The following is a 6,631-nucleotide window of genomic DNA, read 5'->3' on the forward strand; positions in this document are numbered from 1 at the left end:
TTCTAGGATTCCTGTTAGGCCGGAGCATCGCTGGTTCATCCCTCTTGCTCCGCCCTGGCAAACTGCCAGGATTCCTGTACTGCCTGAACCTTCTTGGCTCAGCCCTCCGCCCCTTCCTGGTCCCTTTAATGACTGTTTGGACTTTCTTGTTGGTTGGCTTGGCTCCCCTCCCTCCCCTCTTTGTCTCTGTGTTTTGATTCAGGTGGCATCCCTTTTGAGGGGGATAGTGTTCGGGTTCTGTCACTTCAGTCTAGTGTTATACATGGTATTGTAACAGCCCTTACACTCCGTCACGTTGTTGTTTTCATGTGAGCATGTGGCTTCGAGACTGCTCAAGTCGTGCGCTTTCGTCTGCGTGTCCTGTTATGTTGGAGTGTGGTGTGCGGATCCCAGCACTCACGTCTTGAGTTTCTGTTTTGTGTCGGTGTCTGAACACTCATGCTCCATGTTCTGTCTTGTTGTGGGAGCGTGCGGTCTCGAGTTTGCTCATCCATGCACTCTTCTCTTTTGTGTTGTTGTCTTGTGCTGTGTAGCGTGCAGCTTGGGTTTCACTTGCTTCGTCTTGTCTTGTGAAAACACCTTATGAGTTTTCTCATTAGCTGCGTGTTCGGGTCATGTTTTGTTCTACCACATGGCTTGTGTTTGTTTTTCTGGCCTTTTGCTTGTGTTTTTGTTTTGTGTGAGCACATTAATTTTGTATTTGTTTCCTGTGTCCCATGTGCTCTCATGTCAATTATCTTGACCCCACCTATCTTGTTACCTGATTACTGATTAATTTGCCCTATATGTGTTCCCTCATTACCCTCATTTGCTCCATATTTATTCGCCTTGTGTTTTTAGCCTTGTGCCAGTTCGTTGTTGAATGTTGTCTGTGCTCCTCGTGTCCTACCTAATCCTGTCTTGCCAGTCAAGTTCCAGCCTGTTTTCCCCACACAGGGTTTTTTTTTTTTTTTTTTTTTTGTGCTCTTTTGTTTATTTCATCATCAATAAAAGCCCATTCTCTGCAGTACTGCAGGTCATTGCCTCATCACTCATCCCCAACCCTGACTCTGACTGTTCAAACAAGATGTAACAAGATGTTGCTGATCTACATTTAGCATTAGTATTCTAGGCTAAGAACATTTCAAAAGAATCACGTAATTATAATTTGGAAAATTGTTGTTAGATGGCTAGGATAGAACTTAAACTTTGAAATTGCTAGTTATCTTTCTTTTCTGCTCAAGATGAGAACATTTCAATTATTGTTGCTACATTGTTTTTTAAATAATGCTTTTAAGTAGGCTAAAATATTATTATTAAAATAATCTAGGGACAACAAACTGCATTTGATATCAAGAAGTTTAGAAACCTGTATAATGTTCCTAATGAAATAAATATTGCCAAAAATGTAGAAGAGTAACCACTGCTCTTTGGCAGCTCAATGACAATCGACTTTTTCAATAAGATATCATTGAACAACTCCAGAATATCGACTCCAATCTCAGACCAGAAGGTTTTCAGAAAATCATCCGGCAGCCCATCCATCTTTCCAGACTCCATACTCTGGAGTGCTCTATAAAGGTCTCCTAAAGTCGGGGCACTTTCCAGCTCTTTATTGGACTACTTTATTGGAAGATTTTTTAGGAAAACCTTTTTTCCTCCATCTTCTTGCTCAAGCTCACGCCACCTTTATTTTTTATATAGCGCTTTAAACAAAATACATTGCGTCAAAGCAACTGAACAACATTCATTAGGAAAACAGTGTGCCAATAATGCAAAATGACAGTTAAAGGCAGTTCATCATTGAATTCAGTGATGTAATCTCAGTTCAGTTTAAATAGTGTCTGTGTATTTATTTGCAATCAAGTCAACGATATCACTGTAGATGGAGTGACCCCAACTAAGCAAGCCAGAGGTGACGGCGGTGACAGAATGGAGAAAAAACCTGTGAGAAACCAGGCTCAGTTGGGGGGCCAGTTTTCCTGGGACCTGACGAAACCAGCAGTTTAATTGCAGGCTGCAGCAAAGTCAGATTGTGCAGAAGAATCATCTGTTCCTCTTCAGGAACTCGAGCTGCGTCGAAAGCGCTTTGGGGAATGCGTTCAGCGTACGCGACTCTGAATATCGTGTGTAATCAGTCCAATGGAAGGGCGTGACGTCACAGACGTGGTGACGTAAGCGACCAGGAAGCTATAAAAGCACGTGCCACGCAGCTGGCGTCAGCTTCGCGTCTTTCAGCAAACGCTCTGTGTGTGAATGTCATTTGTCCGTCTTGTGAGTCTTATTTACTGTTGTCTGTCCAGTTAAAAGAGCTCCTAGACATGCCAAAAAGCAAGGCGAAAGTTAAGCACTCTGATGGCGATTCCAAATCGCGTTATAGGCTGTGTGTTCCTCCCTGCCCGAGATATATAACGGGTGGGGATACACACAACCTGTGCGTGGTTTGCCTGGGTTCGAAGCATGCTGAGTCGGCTCTCGAGGGGGCCGACTGCCCGCACTGCGAGCGAATGTTGGTGCGGCTGCTTCATTCCCGGAGGGCCCTCTTCGATGAGGGGGCCTTTGCCAGCGTTCCCCGCGGTGCTGGTCCCGCTTCTGCCGAGGCAGAACGGCGGCTGCACTCGTGGGGTTCGCAAGTCGATCTGGTGGAGGGAATGGAGACGGGCCAGTCCCTATCTCCTTCCACTTCTGCCAGATCCGGCACCCAATCCCTAGAGTCGGAAGCATGCACAGCGGTTCCTTCCACTCAGGGTGAGGGATCGACGCTCCGCCTCTCTTCCTCCGAGGAGGTCGATGTGGAGTCGCTCGATAGGGATTCGCCACCCCACTCGCTACAGTATGAGGAGCTCTTAGAGGTGGTTACTCGCGCGGTGGCCAAATTAAGCATCGATTGGCCCGCCGAAAAGTCAACTCAACCGCAGAGAAGCAAGCTGGATGAACGCTTCCTGCGCGCGAGTCAGCCACCTCCCAGCCGGGGCCTTCCATTCTTTCCCGACCTGCATGATGAGATCGCCAGGTTGTGGAAACGTCCATTCTCGGCCCGCATCTACATCCCCTCGTCTGATTACTACGGAAATGTAGTGGGGATGGGAGAGCATGGTTATAGAGCGATGCCCCGGGTGGAACATACGCTCGCGAGCTATCTGTCCCCTGGCGCGGCATCGTCTCTAAAGGCCCCGGCATTGCCCTCAAAGCCACTAAGAACAACTTCGGCTTTGGTGGGCAAAGGGTATGCGGCTGCAGGTCAGGCTGGTGCGTGTCTGAACGCTTCGAAGCTAAGAAGTCCTCGGCCATGAAACCCTGACGCCAAGGGCCCGGGGTTTCAGAGGGCAGCCTCCGCTGGGGTAGAACGGCACACAGCGCAGTCCACGGTGCCCGTCCCACCTCAGTGCCCTCTGGGGGTCGTTCTGCCAACCCTGCCAGTGCTCCAGGGCGCAGCGGCCCCGGGCGAGCATCGCTCTCAGTATCCTCCGCCCGTGCGCGTAGCGGGGCTGGGAAGCTGGCCGCCCCTGCGGGGGTCTCTTACACCAGAGGTCAGTCTCGAGAGACTGATTCCCTTAGTAGATTATTTAGCAGCGTGGAAACTACTGCCAAATGTATCTCGTTGGGTCCTGCATATAGTAGAAAAAGGCTACCGCATTCAGTTCGGCTCCGTGCCGCCTATATTCAACGGGGTCGTTCACACGATAGTGGGCCCCAGGCAGGGTCTGGTTATGGAACAGGAAGTGAAAACCCTATTAGAGAAGGGGGCCATCGAGGTGGTCCCTCCTCAGGACAGGGAGTCCGGATTTTACAGCCGGTATTTCATAGTTCCAAAGAAGGATGGGGGGGCTGCGTCCGATTATAGACTTGAGGGTCTTAAATCGTTCAGTTATGAGACTGAAGTTCAGAATGCTCACAATCAAGCATGTTGTAGCTCAGATCAGGTCCGAGGACTGGTTTGTCACGATAGATCTCAAAGACGCATATTTTCATATCTCCATCCTTCCACAACACAGGAAGTTTCTGAGGTTCGCTTTCGGGGGCGAAGCCTACCAATATCGAGTACTTCCCTTTGGCCTCGCACTCTCACCCCGCACGTTCACAAAGTGTGTAGATGCGGCTCTGGCCCCCCTGCGCATGCAGGGCATCCGCATTCTCAATTATATCAACGATTGGTTGATCTTAGCTCAGTCAGAGCAGATTGCGGTTCGACATCGAGATGTCGTTCTCGCACATATGGGGGAGCTGGGTTTGAGACTGAACGCCAAGAAGAGTGTACTTTCTCCGGTTTAGAGAACCACCTATCTAGGCGTAGCATGGGATTCGACCGCGATGCAGGCACAATTGTCCCCTGCTCGTATCGAGTCGATCCTCATCTCAGTCAAGAGAGTCAGAGAAGGCCAGTCACTCACTGTCAAACAATTTCAGAGATTGTTGGGTCTGATGGCAGCTGCGTCCAACGTGATACCTCTTGGCCTGCTGTACATGAGACCCCTACAGTGGTGGCTCAAGACCAAGGGATTTTCCCCGAGGGGCAATCCGCTTCGCACTATCAAGGTCACGCGGCGCTGCCTCTGTGCCTTAGACATGTGGAAGAAACCTTGGTTCTTGAATCAGGGCCCGGTGCTGGGAGCTCCTTGTCGCCGTGTGACACTAGCGACGGACGCGTCCCTCACCGGCTGGGGTGCGGTCATGAGTGGCCACCCTGCCCGTGGTCTGTGGAGCGATCGCCATCTAACATGGCATATCAATTGTCTAGAAATGCTAGCAGCTTATCGTGCACTGAAGCACTTCCTCCCAGACCTGAGTGGTCACCATGTGTTGGTGCGCACCGACAACACATCAGTGGTCTCTTACATCAACCACCAGGGAGGTCTGCGTTCGCGCCCTTTGTACAAGCTGGCGCACCAGATCCTGGTGTGGTCCCAGAGCAAACTCCTCTCATTAAGAGCAGTATATATTCCTGGGAAGTTAAATATGGGAGCAGACATACTGTCGAGGCAGGGGCCGAGGCTTGGGGAATGGAGACTTCACCCACGGGTGGTAGATCAGATATGGAGAGTGTTTGGCAGGGCTCAAGTAGACCTCTTTGCAACTCAGGAGACGTCACAATGTCCCCTCTGGTTCTCTCTAGTTCATCCAGCTCCTCTGGGACTGGACGCTATGGTACAGACCTGGCCGAGGCTTCGTCTGTACGCTTTTCCCCCTATCGCTCTGCTCCCGGGAGTTCTGGCGAGAGTACGCCGGGACGGGGCCCGTCTGCTATTAGTAGCCCCGTTCTGGCCGGGCCGAGTATGGTTCTCAGATCTAGTCTCGCTCCTCGACGGCTCTCCGTGGGAGATGCCGATCAGGACAGACTTACTCTCACAGGCGCAGGGCACGATAGTTCACCCTCGCCCGGAGCTGTGGAAGCTGTGGGTGTGGCCCATGAGGGGGCACAACTGTTAGCAGCCGGTCTCTCAACTGAGGTTGTTGTTCCTCTACGAGGAAACTGTACACCCTGAAGTGGAAGCTCTTCACTTCATGGTGCAGAAACCGCCAGCTAGACCCAGCAAACTGCCCAGTTGGTACAGTTCTGGAGTTTCTACAGGCTAGGCTCTCTGCAGGGTTGACCCACTCTACTCTGAAGGTCTACGTGGCGGCCATTGCGGCCTACCACGCCCTTCTTGACGGTCAGTCTCTGGGAAGACACCCCCTAGTTACACGTTTCCTCCGCGGTGCACTGAGGCTGAGACCTCCAGTACGGTCCCGTATTCCCCCGTGGGACTTGGTTGTGGTGTTAGAGGCAATGTGCAAACCCCCGTTTGAACCTATTCAAGATATCTCAGACAGACATCTCACACTTAAAACCTCTTTTCTGTTGGCTATTACCTCTCTGCTGAGAGTAGGAGATCTTCAGGCCCTCTCTGTGGCCCCTTTTTATCTTGAGTTTGCACCAGGCATGACTAAAGCGTTCATATACCCTCGAGCGGGATATGTTCCCAAGGTTCCCTCTGTTACACCACGACCTGTAGTGCTGCAGGCCTTCTGTCCTCCTCCCTTTCGGGAGCCCGACCAGGCGAAGCTAAATTGTATGTGTCCGGTTCGAGCACTGGACGCATATGTCCACAGAGCTGCCCTGTGGAGAAAAACTGACCAATTGCTTGTGTGCTACGGTCCCCCCAAGTGGGGTTCTCCTGCTTCTAAGCAGACTATTAGTCGTTGGATAGTCGAGGCTATCAACGTTACCTACGAGTCCTCTGGTCGTCCCCCGCTGTCGGGAGCCAAGGCTCACTCTACTCGGGGTATGGCGGCCTCTAAGGCCTTCTTAGCAGGTGTATCCATGCTGGACATCTGCAACGCTGCGGGGTGGTCCACGCCCTCTACATTTGTTAGGTTCTATGGCCTAGATATGCCAGTCACTCCAGGCGCTTCTGTCCTCCTGTCCTGAGCTGTGCTCTTCGGATACACACCAGGCAGGGGTTTGGTAGTCTGGCGGCGTTAGGACTCGTTCCCCAAAGCGCTTTCGACGCAGCTCGAGTTCCTGAAGAGGAACGTCTCTAGGTTACGTATGTAACCCTAGTTCCTCGAGGGAACGAGACGCTGCGACTCGGAGCCATACCCCCGGCACCTCTGCCGGCGCTTGCTGGTACTCGAAGCTGTACGTGCTTTTATAGCTTCCTGGTCGCTTACG

Source organism: Carassius carassius, chromosome 11 (assembly GCF_963082965.1).
Source record: "Carassius carassius chromosome 11, fCarCar2.1, whole genome shotgun sequence".
NCBI lineage: Eukaryota > Metazoa > Chordata > Actinopteri > Cypriniformes > Cyprinidae > Carassius > Carassius carassius.